Genomic DNA, 14,915 nt, shown 5'->3' with positions numbered 1-14,915 from the left:
AAACCACCCAGTGTGTGGCATTTTGTTATAGCAGCTCTTAGGGAACTAGTACATTCAGTCAAACCATGGGATCAGAGAACTGACATCTAGTTTAGATCAGAACACATCTTCTGTCCTTTGTTCCTTTTTGCCCCTGAGACATCCCAGAAGGTCACAACCATATCTTTTTTGTGACAGACTTTTTAAAAGTTTTCCTGAGAGCCTGTCTCCCTACCCTGCTTCCTCCCATCCTCACCGTCTCTCTACAGGGCCCTTCTCCCCTCTGTCGGCATGGCCCATGAATGACTCCTGGAGAACATGTCTGTGAAGCTTCTGTGAGTGCCACGTGGACATTAAAAAGCCAACTCCTGCATCATTGACTCTCTCTGATCAATCTGAATTTCTCTGCCTGCTGTAACTTCCCAGGACCCTCTGCCTCTATTACTGTCACACTTTGCCTTAAGCTGAAGCTAGTTGCACAAAGATTTTGCATTGCTCCTATAACTGATTAAAACTCTTCTCTTAAAGGCAGGCGCCAGCTTTCAATCTGTTTGTATACAACACAATGCCTTCAGTAATAAATTCATTCAATACCATTTATTTCCAGCCCACAATATAATGAGAATGTATCAGAGTACTTAGCTCATGTTTGGTCAACATGCCTTGGTTCAAAATGAATGATATCTGAAGCTTTCCTTTTTTTTTTTTTTTTTTTTTTTAATTTTAACCTGTTGAAAAACGAGCCTAGACCTTTCTTTGCTTTCACTTACCTACCCTTCTGGTTAAATTATTTGATATCAGACACCGCTGACATCCCTCCTTTTTCTTTGAAACAGGAAACAGCGCCAAGAATACATTAATCTAAACCCACTACACTTCTAAATCTCAAAGAACAGAGAGCAAAGGAAGCTGGAGAGAGGCCAGCAGTGACCAACTTTATTCCCTCCTTCTATATTGTACCCCCCATGTCTAATCTTCCCTATCCTACTTGGTGGCTTAGGAATTTTATCCATTCTTCAGACTGGGGGCTGGAACTAGGTGCGTACAAATTGTTGAAAAGGATTTTTTTTTTTTTTTTTTGGTGGATTTTTGGGGGCTGAGCTAGAGTATCATTCTTAAAGGGCAGCCAGAGCCTCTACTTTGAAAACGAAGGTCCACATTCATTCTCTGGCGTGAGTCCTATCAGCAGAATCACGGAAGCCAAGACTAAGAAATGAATAACTAATCTCTCCACACAGAGAGGCTAGTAAACAAGGCAAACACTGAGTTCTGCCAAGAGGAAGAAGCCCATAAGCCGGGCAACTGCTGACCACGTTGCCAGAAAGAAGAGACTTCCACATTAATCACGAAATCTTTCAAAAAAGTAGATCAGATTCAAGAGCGGTCAATCTCTTGCAGCCTGTGGAGGGCAGGGGAATTGACCTCCAAGCACTGCAGTGTTAGACCAGTTGTTCTGACCTTCTCATTGACATCAGCTTCCTGGAGGACCTTGTACATTTCTCAGATAACCAGACCCCATCTCGGACGCTCTATCCGAACCCCTGATGCCGGCCTGCAGATTTGTGATTCTGTAAGCTGCCCCAGGGATTCTGATGGGTGCCCAAGGTGGACCCACCTCTTTCTGGCTCACATACCTTCTGCTGAGACTAAATGTTGACCTCAGGACAGTCCCTTAAATTCTGAATCCGATTCTCTCATCTCCAAAACAGAGATAAGAATAGCACCTTCTCATTGGTCTGTCATGAGAACTGAATAAAATAGTGCAGGTAAAAGGCCAAGTAGCAGGTGCAGCACACCGTCGGCGCTCAGGAAATGTGTGTGCTTACTCTGACTCCTGCACAAGAGTCTCACTGCCTGCTGGATGGACAACAGATACCAAATGCCCCTCATACACCCGAGTCAGAAATCCTCTAGTATTCATTCTCATGATAAATCGCGATTGCTCTATCAGCCACTTCCGGAAAGACGTAAAGACGACGTCTTGTTAATATTAGGTTAATTTGTGGAAAGAATCTTAGAGTGTTTGATCCTCAGGAAGTTATCATCACCGATGATTTTATGAGTGTACTGAGCGTCATTTTTAGGTGCCAAGCAAGAGAAAAGCAAATACGAATGCTTCTCTGCTGTGCTGAGATCAAAGAGCCTGAGTGACATGACCGCGTCCCTCCAGAAAATGACAAATGCCACCATGCTGATAAGGCTGCTGAGGGGCTTGGCAGGGGCGAGCCTCCCTTGGTGTCTGCTCTGGCTATAGGGGGGTGAGGGGACAAGGAATATCTTGAAATGTCTTAAGAATTATTTTATAACTCCTTAGTAGTCATCATTTCTTTCTTTCTTTCTTTCTTTCTTTCTTTCTTTCTTTCTTTCTTTCTTTCTTTCTTTCTTTCTTTCTTTCTTTTTAAAGATTGTATTTATTTATTTGACAGACAGAGATCACAAGTAGGCAGAAAGACAAGCAGAAACAGGCTCTCCACTGAGCAGAGAGCCGGATGTGATGCTGGATCCCAGCACCCTGAGATCATGACCTGAGCCAAAGGCAGAGGCTTTAACCCACTGAGCCTCCCAGGCGCCCCAGTAGTCATTGTTTCTTTGATGACTCAAGTCTACACCTGTAACACTCAGGTTTTTGCGTTTTGTTGTTTTTGTCGTTTGTTTGTTTGTTTTAGGGTCATTTTTTGGTTTTGTCTTTTAAATCAAGGAACCTCATTTTCTTTAGTGGCTCCTAAATACGAGACTGAAATAACAAAAATGGAGAAATCCTGTAAAGGCAGCTGTTGTTTGCACTCTTGAACTCTGTACCCCCTCAGCTATTAAAAAGATACTCTGCTGAGCTGCCCGGAACCGGAAATCCCCGCCGACCGTAGGGACTTACTCGGTGACAGAAGGGGAGCCTGAACCTTTGTGCACCTGCGTACATGCCGTGAACCTGTGCCCAGTGGCCCCTTTCTCTCCTGCGGTCTTCTCCCAGTCTGTTGGCCAGGGTATGGAAATGGAGTGGTGAGAAGCTCCGTCATTTAGAAATAATTAGTACCTTTACTCCTAATTTCTAAATCACACTGGTTGCAGGAGGATGGAGCTTTTTGCTTCCTGGAAGAACTTTAACAAAGCGACTTACTGCTGTCCTTTGATAAGAGAATGCTGTACAGGGCTTAGAACTTTATCAGACCTGAATATCACAGATTCCAGCTCTGAAAGGGTTTGAAAAAAATCGTTGAACTCTGCACTATTCCTCCCCCAGAAGAGTGTCTTGTGTTTTCCCAGGGACTCTAAATGTTGTTGTTGTTGTTGTTGTTGTTTTCTGTTGTATTTTTCTCTGCTGTCAGTTTGCTTAAAATCAAGTTCCATGGCAAACGTATAGGAATCTAAAGGAAGAAGAGGCTTATTAAATGTGTATCTTTGAATATCATGATGCACACCCCCCCAAATAATATTAAAATTTCACTTTCACACTTATGTCCTTGTGACTTACATAACTTCCCTTTTACTATTAGTTACTTATCAGGAAAAAAAAATCATAGACTCTGCTTCAATTGCATAAAAAGCACATTTTCTATGATTTACTATTTTAAAAAATAAGTAAACAAAACTACCTCCCTTGCCGTTATTAGCATGACTTTCTAAGTGGAAAAGCAATTGGGACAAAACAGCAAGTATTTCTTGAGAATGTACTTTAAGCTCCAGAATTTGTTCATAACTGTGAGACAGTCAAAAACATTAAACAGGTTTTCTATCCAGGAAGTATATGGTGTAGTGGAAGGAGACAGATAGACCTGGGTTTGAATTTTGGCCAAAAACCAGGCAGTCTGAATTTAATTGATTTATGTAAAATAAATGTAATAATACCAGCCTCCCAGAGTCTGATGCTATAAATGAGACCAAGTATCTGTGTTCACAGCAGCACTTCCCTGAGGCAAACTCCATTCAATAATAAGTTATAATTTACTTTGTGAGGGAAATATGATGTGTCCTGAATAATCCTCAAGCAAGGCAGACTAGCCTTTAATTAAAAGTTTACTTGTGTGGAACAAGATTTAAGAACCATAGGAAGATAGAGGGCGAAAACTGAAGGCTATCTGAAGGAAATGGGTTTGAGCTTTCTTCAGTCATCAGGAAAATTTGGCCATGGGGGAAGGAAATTGCAGACAAGAAGATTAAGGCAGTGGTATGCATGTAGTGTATATGGTGGAGTACCCAACTGGGCCAATTTACGTTGAACTAGAAAGGTCCACAGGATGCAGGATTTTCAGTGTTAAAACCAGGGCAGTCCTGACCAAACTGGGATGGTTTGTCACTCTAGCACAGGATAAAGAGAAGCAAGAAGTTCAGCTTGATTGTGATAAAAGATCACCGAGACTAATAGAAAATGGAATTAAATGTATAAGTGGGGCAAGGTATTGATGGGTCTTGAAACACAAGGAGGGGGATGTGAAAAACAACATGAGGGACTTATTGTGAACAGAATTAACAAATGTGAAAGAGCGCTGGCAGATGAGTCAAAATAATTGAATTTTAGTTCTGGTCTACCACCAACTCTGACCCTCCCACTATCTTTACCTCTAAGGGGCTCAGATGTCTCACTTGTGAATGAGAAGGCTATCGAATATGACCTCTCTAACCTTGTGTGCCTGGCCTCTGTTGTGATTCTGTTGGAGATAAGAAATCACAGAAGGCTTTTGACCATACCCGTGGTCCAAGATGAGTCTGAAAGGTGTATACGCCATTTAGAAGGTTTCTGTATCATCTTGGAAACATTTTCTTACTCTCTCCAGTATCATTACCTTGAAGGTCTTCTAGGGACACAAATTGATCATGTATACTTCCATTTCTTCTATTAAGAGTGGGGTAAATCTGTAGGCAGTGGGTTTTTGAATTATCTGGGGATAATGTCCAAAATCCAGTTGAGTTGAGGGGGTTGTTTTTTTCATCACTTTCAACATGTTAAAGGTGTTAAAATACAACTATTTCCAAGAATCCAAAAGGAAGATGACTGACTAGATTACACCCAGGAGCACCCTCCTGAACACATCTTTTCATGAGTTACTGCCTCATTAACACAGCCCCAGTCTAGAATTTTCAGTGTTGCTTTCAAAAGGTAGCTTCGACATCAGAAACGAGGAAGAGAAAAGGAACAACCAAGAAAGGGAAAATGAGTGCGAAAGCGATAAGACACTCTCCCTAGAGCCAAATGACTCAAGCTTTATCTTGTCTGAATTTACTTCCTTTCTGTTTATGGCTTAACCATGAAACTTTTAGCTACCACCTCCTAAGTAAGAAGCTTATCTATTGGCTTCCTAGATCCTGTTGGCAGAAACTCAACTCTAAACTTAGTGTTTATAACCAATAAACATTTAATGCTAGACTTTAGCTTGTTGCCAGAATATAAGTATCGTTATAAATCTTCATGGAAGGAAGAAAAAAAAATTAGTACTTTGGAAATTCAATCAATGAAAGTATGCATGCAAAATAATGATAGATCATATTCTACCTGTTTAAGTGAAGAGGAAGAAACATCTTAATTATACTAATGGCTTACAATTTTTTTTCATGTAATTACTAGTCTAAAGTTTTTCTTTGCTGCTAATTTTGTATGAAACATATTCGTGCTAAATATTCCCTTACCGTACACCTAGAGATGTTTATTTACACAGATGCAGGGTATTTGAATCTAGGGGGAGAGGGTCATTGAAGCCAGAACTCAAGGCCAACCCCTCTCCAACAGTAATTTGTGGGTTTTCCTACATTTAGTGGTTACAAAGGAGCCTTAGACTCTGTGGGTCACGACCAATACTGCACCATTATTTTATATGAAATTTTAGAAAAAAGAATCTTTACTCTCATAACCCAATAAATATTTTAACTCACTTTAGATGAGTATGGGGTGGTGTTAAGGAAGGGGGTGGAGGTAATCTGGGTGGTGTCACATACATGAGACCAAATTCCCACAGAAGGGAACTGCGTGTCCAGTTTCTTTGTCTGAGCCATGAAAACAAACTTGTGTCTGGGTGTAAAATAAAATAAGGTAGCAATCAAATAGATTAGGCAATGAGCCAAATTTTGTATCGATTTCCTTTTTTGTTTTGTTACATGAAAACCTCTGTATAAACATATTTAAACAAAAACACGATATCCACCTGTGCGCACAACGTATAATTTATATAAGGAAATCTGTGTGAGTTTCTGCAAACAGAAACGTTCATGCAGGTGATGTTCATATTGAAAATCATAAAAAATGAAGGAAATATTGATCAGAAAAAAAAGGATGAGCTGGGAAATAATGGATTTTCAGGATGTGTGAATGTATGATTTGAAAGGTAGCCTAGTAATTAGTTCTTTCATGCATTATTTTCTCTCTCCACCACTAGTTGAATATCCTAAGAAAATAAGGTAAGATCTTAAAAAAAAAAAAAAAAGCCTAAGACCTAAAAAAAAAAAACACCTTAAAACAATGTTAGTGTTCTGTTTTAAAAGAAACAAGGGGGGAAAGACCAAGAAAATAAATCTGATTAGGCAAACAACTCTTATACACATGTGGGGAAAGAAAATACCATTTCATTGAGATGGCAGCTTTATTGAGGACCTGATTTGATCAAGTTCAATATCCTCCTCTTAAAAACTTAGCCCTAGAGCAGTTTTCAATGAATATGTGGGTGGAAAAAATAATAATAATAATATGTTTAGTTTCAGATGGAAGCTAAAATATCCATGATTTGTGGGTGTTTTCTATAGAATCCCAGGGGAGAGAACAGCTTTAGGAATCCATAGCATGAAGATGACAATGATTTATCAGAATTTTGATTTGAGATTGATCCAGTCAGTGTAATATTTTAGCCTCCTTTCAAGAAATGGGGTGTTTCATTCCATGGCTCAGGCATTCAGAAGCTGCACGGCTAATTTTATGGATGAAATAAGCATATTCAGTTTCACTTATTTGCTTTCAATGTACAGAAATAATTTTATTTCCAAGGTTCTGTCACTAACTCTTTCCTCTTAGCGAAGAAGTAAAAATAATATATTGTTATAATTGGCATCCAGTTGTAGCTTTTTTAGAGCTCATAATATTAATTTGATTTGATGAAAACACAAAACTAACTCAACTGGAGATTCTTTAGGAATTGTGGTAACAAAAGGATGAAAGAGTTAATAAACTTTCATATCTAAGAACCAGGATGAAAAACTCCAAAATGTTTTAAAGTACTTAAAACCAGACATATTAAAAACTTACTCCTTACCCTCAAGTTAATCCCTTATACATAACTACAGAATGGAGAGAAATCATGCTGGAAAGGAAAAAAAGAAGACGTGAGATTATGCATGTGGATCGTTGCTTGGGGCCAAAGAGAGTTATCGAAGTCTTAATAAAATAGAAAAAATATATTGTAACTATACCTGAGGTGTTCAGCAAAATACAAATGAGGCTGTAATTATGTATCTGTTTCAACATCTTTCTACTTTTTTTTTTTCTTTCTTGTTTTTAGAGAGAGATCACAAGCAGGCAGAGAGGCAGGCAGAGAGAGAGGGAAGCAGGCTCCCCACTGAGCAGAGCCAGATGCCGGGCTCCATCCCAGGACCCTGAGATCATGACCTGAGCTGAAGGCAGAGGCTTCACCCACTGAGCCATCCAGGCGCCCCTCTTCTTCCTACTTCTTACTGATATTGCCATGTTAGAATCTTTGTAGTTCTATGTTGATGTGAGAGGTTCCATTTGACTTTCTACCTTGGAAAGGCTCAGAGATGTGACTTCTGACCCAGTTAATACCCTCCTCTGCCCCCTTGTGGTTGCCAAAGTTACAGACCAGGTTTGTCAGTGAAGGTAGATACCATCAATGCTTTATCACTTGGTACATTTCGTTGTAGCTATCTTGGTTCTAGCTTTCTCATAATTTTGGGCACAGTCACTCCTTAATATCTTGTCAGTGTTCTTATGTGCTGACATATGTTTCAGCAGCAGAGCGAGTAGGGTACAGAAATAAACCCACTCATATAGGGAATCATTGATATATGACAAGATGACCTGACCAGTTACTTAGAAAAGAGAAATTAGTCCTGAAAAGCACTGAGCAACTGTTGTGCCTTTAGAGAATAGTGAACTATCTCTTTGTTTTACACCATTTATAACAAGCAATGGCAGAAGGTTTAAGTTTAAATGCAGATTTCTGTTCCTAGTATAGGCTAAGTTGTTGAAACCAAATCTCTTGCTGAAAGCAGATATTAACTAAATACATGTTATACGATAATACTTGTTGAGCTAAAGAGAGTCACTGTGTAGTGACTAAAGATTTAATTCATTAGAAAAATATAACAATTCCAAATGCATGTGGACTAAATGACATGGTTTTAAGATACAAACATGTATACATACGACATAAACATAGCCAAAAGGAAAATGAGCAAATTCATAATTAAAGTAAGGGATTATTGCTTATCTCTCTGATGATTGCCTTAATATTGGAAATATTTCAAATATTCAAAATTGATCTTTAGATGTATACAATACCAGTAAAAATGCCTTCAATTTTTCCATTGGTAGACCTTGACGAGCACTTTCTGGCATTTACATGAAATTGCAACAGATCATAAGTAGTTAAGAACTCTTCATGAAAGACTGGTGGGAGCACTTTCTCTCCCTAATATCACAGCTCCTTTTAAAGCTACAGCAATTAAAGCCATGTGGAACTTACACAGAGATAAACATATAGATCAATGCAAAAGTATATGACAGCTCAGCAGTAGACCATCTGTCTATATACACACCTCCTGTGTGGCAGAAGTGGTATTGTACAGGGATAGAAAATATACAGTTAAAGATGCTTTATATTTTGATTTATGAATTATATCATTCTTATGTATGTTTTATTTTTCAATTCCAGACTTTCAGAAATGTTGAAAATCAGTACTTTCCCAAATAGCCTTCAGTCAGATGCCCCAAATGCTAACATTTGTTAACACACGCGCACACACTCACACACTCACTCAGTCCCTGAATAAATCACGCACAAAGGGATATGATTCCATTCATATACATTCAAAGACAGATACAAGTAAACTCTATCACTCAAAGATACACACATAGGCAATACACCATGAAGAAAATGGAAAAAATGTTAATATAAGTCTGGTTGGCAGTTACTTCCAAAGGCGAGATGATCAGAGGAGGGAACCCCAGAGTCCTGAGGGAATGATGATGTCCTTTCTTACTTTGAGGCAAGGCAATGTTATATATATTTAATTAGATGTGGTTCACATTATGATATATTTTTTATTCGTGTATAGTGCATGTATAGTGCATTTCACAATAAAATGAAAAAAACATTTAAATCAAGAAAAACAGAATTTTAAGAAATGCAACCAGATTTATCAATCCTTTAATAACCTATTTTATCAACGATACGTTTTGTCAGTAAATATCACACTGAAGATTTTATCACAGGAACCCTTCTGGTCTCAAGTTCTTTTAGAGATAATTATTCACGGATAGTAGTGGAGTGCCTATGTGCCACGTTATTTATCAAAGTTAAATAAACTATTACTCATCTCTTGGCTAGACAGGTGTTGAAAAAATACACAAGACAGGTTTTGGCCTGGAGACATAATCTGAACAGATAAACATATTATCAGTGACTTGATGAGAGACTACTTAAAGACAGAAGGAACACCGTGCCACTCACCGACCTCCCAGTTCTGTCCCCAAATCCTCTGCCCTCCTGTGACTCCGCAAGTGAACTATCCGTGCTCCCATCCAACCCTTGCTCTTACATGATCAATTTTCACTTTCAATAGCATTTTTCATCATAATTCAAACACGCTGTTGCTTCTTGCATCTTGGGAAAGCTAACTGTTCTCCTGTACAGATTTTCAGGAAACTCTTCCTCGTATGCAATTTGTATCCTTCCATTTTATTCTAAACTCACTCAGACCAGGTTTTTGCCCCGACTCCTCCACTAAAACTTCTCTTGTTAAGATCTCCAGAGGCTCATTGTTGCTAACCTCCATGATCAATGATTAGTCCTCACCTCACGGGATCTGTCACCGTGCCTTTGGCGCAGTTGGCCACTCATCCTGGAAACACTTCCATTGCTTGGTTTCCATAACATCAGTCAATATTTTTTTTTTTTTAACTTTCTTCATTAGTTGCTCATTATCAGTCTCCTTTGGAACTTCTTTTTATTCCCCTCAGCCTGGAAACACTGAATATGTCCCCTATCCCTCATACCTGAACCATGGGTTTTCTTTCCTTTCCACTTTTCTTTCCTTCCTTCCTTCCTTCCTTCTTTCTTCTTAACCCCACCCAATCTCTTAGTGATTTCAGCCAGCAGCATGGTGTAAATACCACCTGTGTGCTGAGGACCCCCACATTAACATGTCTAGCCCAGGCTGTTCCACTTAACCCCAGACAACTACTCAACACCTCCATTTGGAAGTCTAACCGATAGAACTACTGGAATCTCCCCCAAAAGCTTCTTACCACCTACCATCTCAGCCAAATCCCAGCTCCATCCTTCAGATGGTCTTTATGTCATTCTAGATTCCTCCTTTTCTTTCACGCCCCATGTCCAGTCTGTCAGCTCACACTGTTGGCCGTACCTACACTCTCTATATAACGTCTATCGTATTGTCTTAAACGATTGCAGTAGATTCCAAATCGCTCCTCTCCCTTCTACTTGTATTGCTCCAAAGTCTGATCTTAATCCTGCAAGCTCTACGGTGTTTCTAAAACTCAACACAGCTCGCGCTCCTCCTCTGCTCAAAACCTTTCAGTGGCTTCCCCTTCTATTCAGAGTAAAAGACAAAGTCTGAAATGGCCCACTGAGCACTCTGTGATGCAGTTAGTCTCTGACCCTGCCTCCCACGTGGGCACTCCGGCAGAGCCAGACAGATCATAGCCCCCACTGCTGTTCGTGGAATGGGCACGTTTCCACATCAGGACATTCGAGCTTCGTCCTCCCTGGCCCGAAACATTCTTCCCCCAGATTTCTGGGTGGTTCATTCTCTTGCCTCCTTTGTTTAAAATACCACCTTCTCAGTGAGGCCCCTTATTTAAAAATTGCAAGTTCTACCCCCCAGCACTCTCCGTCTCCCCCACCTCCCTCTAACTTGTCAATGCATAACACAAACCATCCTTTACTTACTCATTTTTGGTTTTTCTACATTTGGAAAAGCATCTCTTTTTCGGTCACCGATGTTTCCTTAGCTCCTAGAACATTCTACATATAGCATAGGCTCAATATGTATTTGTTCAATAAATTAATTGTATTGCTTCATATAAGCTGTAAGTGTTTTTAAGAGTTTGGAGAAGAGGGAGACAAGTATTAGCCAGAGGAGTCAGAGTTTTGAACATACACAATTCCTGCTTGTATTTCATGTACCATATGTGGTTGAGATCAAGCAGAAAGAAAAACACCTATATTGGATGGAGGTATGGAAAATAGAGTTGTGAAGAGAGACATTTTCCCTTCAGAATAAAAGTCATGGTTTCTGCATGGTCTCTCGTCACCAGTTTGAGATATAAAATAAGGGCCTCTTTTTTTTTTTTTTTTTTCTCTCCCTCACTTTCTTTCTCTCTGCCACTTGCTCTCAACCTCTCTTTCTTTCCTCCCTCCCTTCTTTCTTTCTTCCTGCTAAGTTTCCAATCTCCCATCAAACATTTCCTGAAGAATTATTTTCCTTCCTTGGGTCTTCTCCCACAATCAGTTGAACACTTTGAAATAGTTGTCTACTTATACCTGGATTTTTTCTATAATAATAAAAATCTTGCTATTTAGTTAGCGGTGTGGTTCCAGAAGTGTAACATGTATTTTCTTTCTTAGAACGGCATGCATTGATTAAGTTCTCACCAATGGGATAGAAGGGAAATTGTGTGTGTAACTTCTAGGAGACATAATGAGGTCTAGAAAATGTCATTAAAGAATGGGAAAGTGCCCTTTGGCCTCCTTTTTCATCCTCATGCCGTATGAAATGCAGAATGGTGGCTGGGTGTGAGAAGCATCTTGTATCAGAAGCTGGTAGTCGGTGATGAAAAATGGCACACCACCACAAGAGAAGAACCTAAGGTTCCCAATAATCAAGAAGCTGCCAATGCAGCCCCGGGCTACCCGCCTGTAGTTCCATGGGATCGAAATGAAGCCTCTGTATTGTTGAGGCCACTAATATTTTGTTGTCTGACATTTCCTATCAAATTTAATTCTAAACACTATCATTAAAAAGGTCTCATTATCCTAAAAGTGAAACTTCTTTTCTCAGACATGATATGAAAATATAAAACAGGAGTGCCTGGGTGGCTCAGTGGGTTAAGTCTCTGCCTTCGGCTCAGGTCATGATCTCAGGGTCCTGGGATTGAGCCCCACATAGGGCTCTCTCCTCGGCAGGGAGCCTGCTTCCTCCTCTCTCTCTCTGCCTGTCTCTCTGCCTACTTATGATCTCTGTCTGTCAAATAAATAAATAATCTCTCTCTCTCTCTCTATCTCTCTCTCTCTCTCTCTCTCTATATATATATATATATATATATACAAAACAGCCAAGTTTATCAAGGCAGAGTTACCAAGCAAGCCCCATGAACGCTCACCTTGGAGTTAGAGAAGAGTCCTAGAAACCCTAGAAACCCTCCATCCTTGAGCCTTTAATTTGTAGATCTTGAAGAGGTCAGAGTGAAACTATGAGTGTGGCCAGTCTGTCTAGAACAGACATGAAGATTCAGGGAACTTGGAGAAGGGCTCTTTATCCATGAGTATAGGTGAGTGTTTCAATACTGTAGCAGCAAGAATGATTATGAATGTGAGGATCTTCTCAATATCAGCTCCTCCTTCTGCAGATGCAAGAGTGAAGTGGGGATGTTTCCCCTTGGTTTTTTTTTTTTTTTTTAAGATTTTATTTATTTATTTGATAGCAAGAGAGAGAGAGATCACAAGTAGGCAGGGAGGCAGGCAGAGAGAGGGGGGAAACAGGCTCCCCACCGAGCAGAGAGCCTGATGCGTCATGACCCTTCAGGTCATGATCCCAGAGTCCTGGGATCTTGAAGGCAGAGGCTTTAACCCACTGAGCCACCCAGGCTACCCCCCCACCGTTGTTTTTTGTCTGTATGATTCCACTGGAAGTAATTCCACTCACTATTCATGATTATAGGAAAAATTAATCAGAAAACCCCATTGCTTTACTAGTCTTAGGTTGATAAATATCATAACACCAAAAATACTTATTATCACCATTTTTAAGAAGATTTAGTTATTTTAGAGAGAGAAAGAGAGAACAAGCAGGAAGAGTCGGGGAGAGAGTCTGTAGCAGACTTCACACTGAGCTTAGAGCCCGACATGGGGCTTAATCTTATGACCCCAAGATCACGACCTGAGCCTAAACCAAGAGTCGTACAGGTAACTGATGGTGCCCCCCACCCCACGCGCCCCTGTTATCACTATTAAAGAAGCAGGATCTATGGCCTTTTCAATCTGGTTTTGTCATGATGTGTTTGGGGTGGATGCAGTCACAAGGATAGCTTGAGAATGAAGCTAACACAGTAGAAAGGATGTCATCAGTGCTGAGATTCTGGGAGCCAGTGACCTTCTGTGTCCTGAATTCTGCCATACCTGAAATCAAGAGCCATCTATAAACTTGTTATTCTTACAAAATAATAATTTCCTTCTTTCCTCTTGAACTAGTCTGGATTAACGTTCTGCTCCCTTATAACCAAGACTCCTATCCGATCTAATGAGCAAGAATTACAATCTGCATTTGCATCAGAAAAGAGCATTTTCAATAAAGAATGGAATGAGCACAGGCACAGAAACATGGGCATTTATTTTGGAAAAGGGAACTAATTTTGCATGTAAATGGCTAACAGTTTGAAGAGTGAACTGAATCAGGGAAAATGAAAGACTGCAGGATACATTCAAGGGCCACTGGAATGTTTCAGCCAAGAATGGACGATGAGGCTATGAATTAAATAAATGGGAAGAAGCAGATAATCGAGCCACCATGAAGTCAAAATGGTAACAGGGAAACAGCATGAATAATTCATCCAAGGTCATGGATTCCTTTACTGGGGCTGCTGATTCCAACCCCCCAGGTCTCTGCTTTGAACATTCAACCACAATTTTCTCTGATGCGGAGGGAGCCCTTGCCGGAGCTACCTAGCTTTCAGGACCCAGTGCAAAATGAAAATATGAGCCTCTAGTTTAACTGCTCTTATGAATTCCAAGACAGCCACAGCAAGACATTAAGCCAAGCCTGGAACTCTTCCAAGTGCAGGGCCCCGTGGACAACACAAGCTGCCCAGTCATGAAACTTGCCTCGTCAAAAATGGAATCTCTAGGGGCACCTTGGTGGCTCGGTTGGTTAAGTGTCTGCCTTTGGCTTGGGTTTTAATCATAGGGTCTTGAGATCTAGTCCTGCATCAGGCTCCCTGCTCAGCGGGGAGTCTGCTTCTCCCTCTCCCTCTGCCCCAGCCCCTCATTCGTGCTCTCTGCTTCTCTCAAGATAAATAAATAACATCTTTTAAAAAAATGGAATTTGTAGCTTTCTTCAATAACTCTTTTCACCCATGGATAGGGCTGTGATTTGGAAAAAAAAAACAACCCAAAGGCTATTTCGCTGGTATGCCTGTGTGTCCTTTTGCTAATTCAGTTATGGGAGAGAGAGGGATTATTCAAAAACAAAACAAAACAAAACAAACTTGGTCATGAGGTATAGCACAGTAATTCCTCATCTTATACTACCTACACATTGGATCTGACCATCCTCTGTTCAGTGTTAAAACCCTTTATGTGCAACTCCTCGAATGGCCCAGATCTTCTATTTCCATTGCACTAGCCTGTTCAACATTTGGAATTCAGTTATTTGTTATAAAGGTAATTTTTAAATAGATTTGAAATAAATATCCTCATTATCTTTTTGAGAAAGACAATACTAGTTTGACATTTTCGTTTTTTTAACATAAAGCTTTTATTTGG

At 40.0% G+C, this 14,915-nt stretch overlaps 1 long non-coding RNA gene across 1 annotated transcript in view; it reads left to right on the top strand.

Annotated features, from left to right (window-relative positions):
• The window catches only part of LOC309852250, a 106,527-nt gene extending 92,053 nt beyond the window's left edge, over window positions 1–14,474 (top strand). Inside the window, exon 5 of the long non-coding RNA XR_014305133.1 lies at window positions 13,626–14,474. This is a non-coding gene — a long non-coding RNA (uncharacterized lncRNA). The remainder of the gene's footprint in view (window positions 1–13,625) is intronic.
• The last annotated feature ends 441 nt before the right edge of the window (window positions 14,475–14,915 follow it).

The sequence above is a fragment of the Mustela nivalis genome (genome assembly GCF_964662115.1).
Source record: "Mustela nivalis genome assembly, chromosome: 17".
Taxonomy (NCBI): domain Eukaryota; kingdom Metazoa; phylum Chordata; class Mammalia; order Carnivora; family Mustelidae; genus Mustela; species Mustela nivalis.
This window is presented reverse-complemented; position numbering and strand designations above follow the sequence as displayed.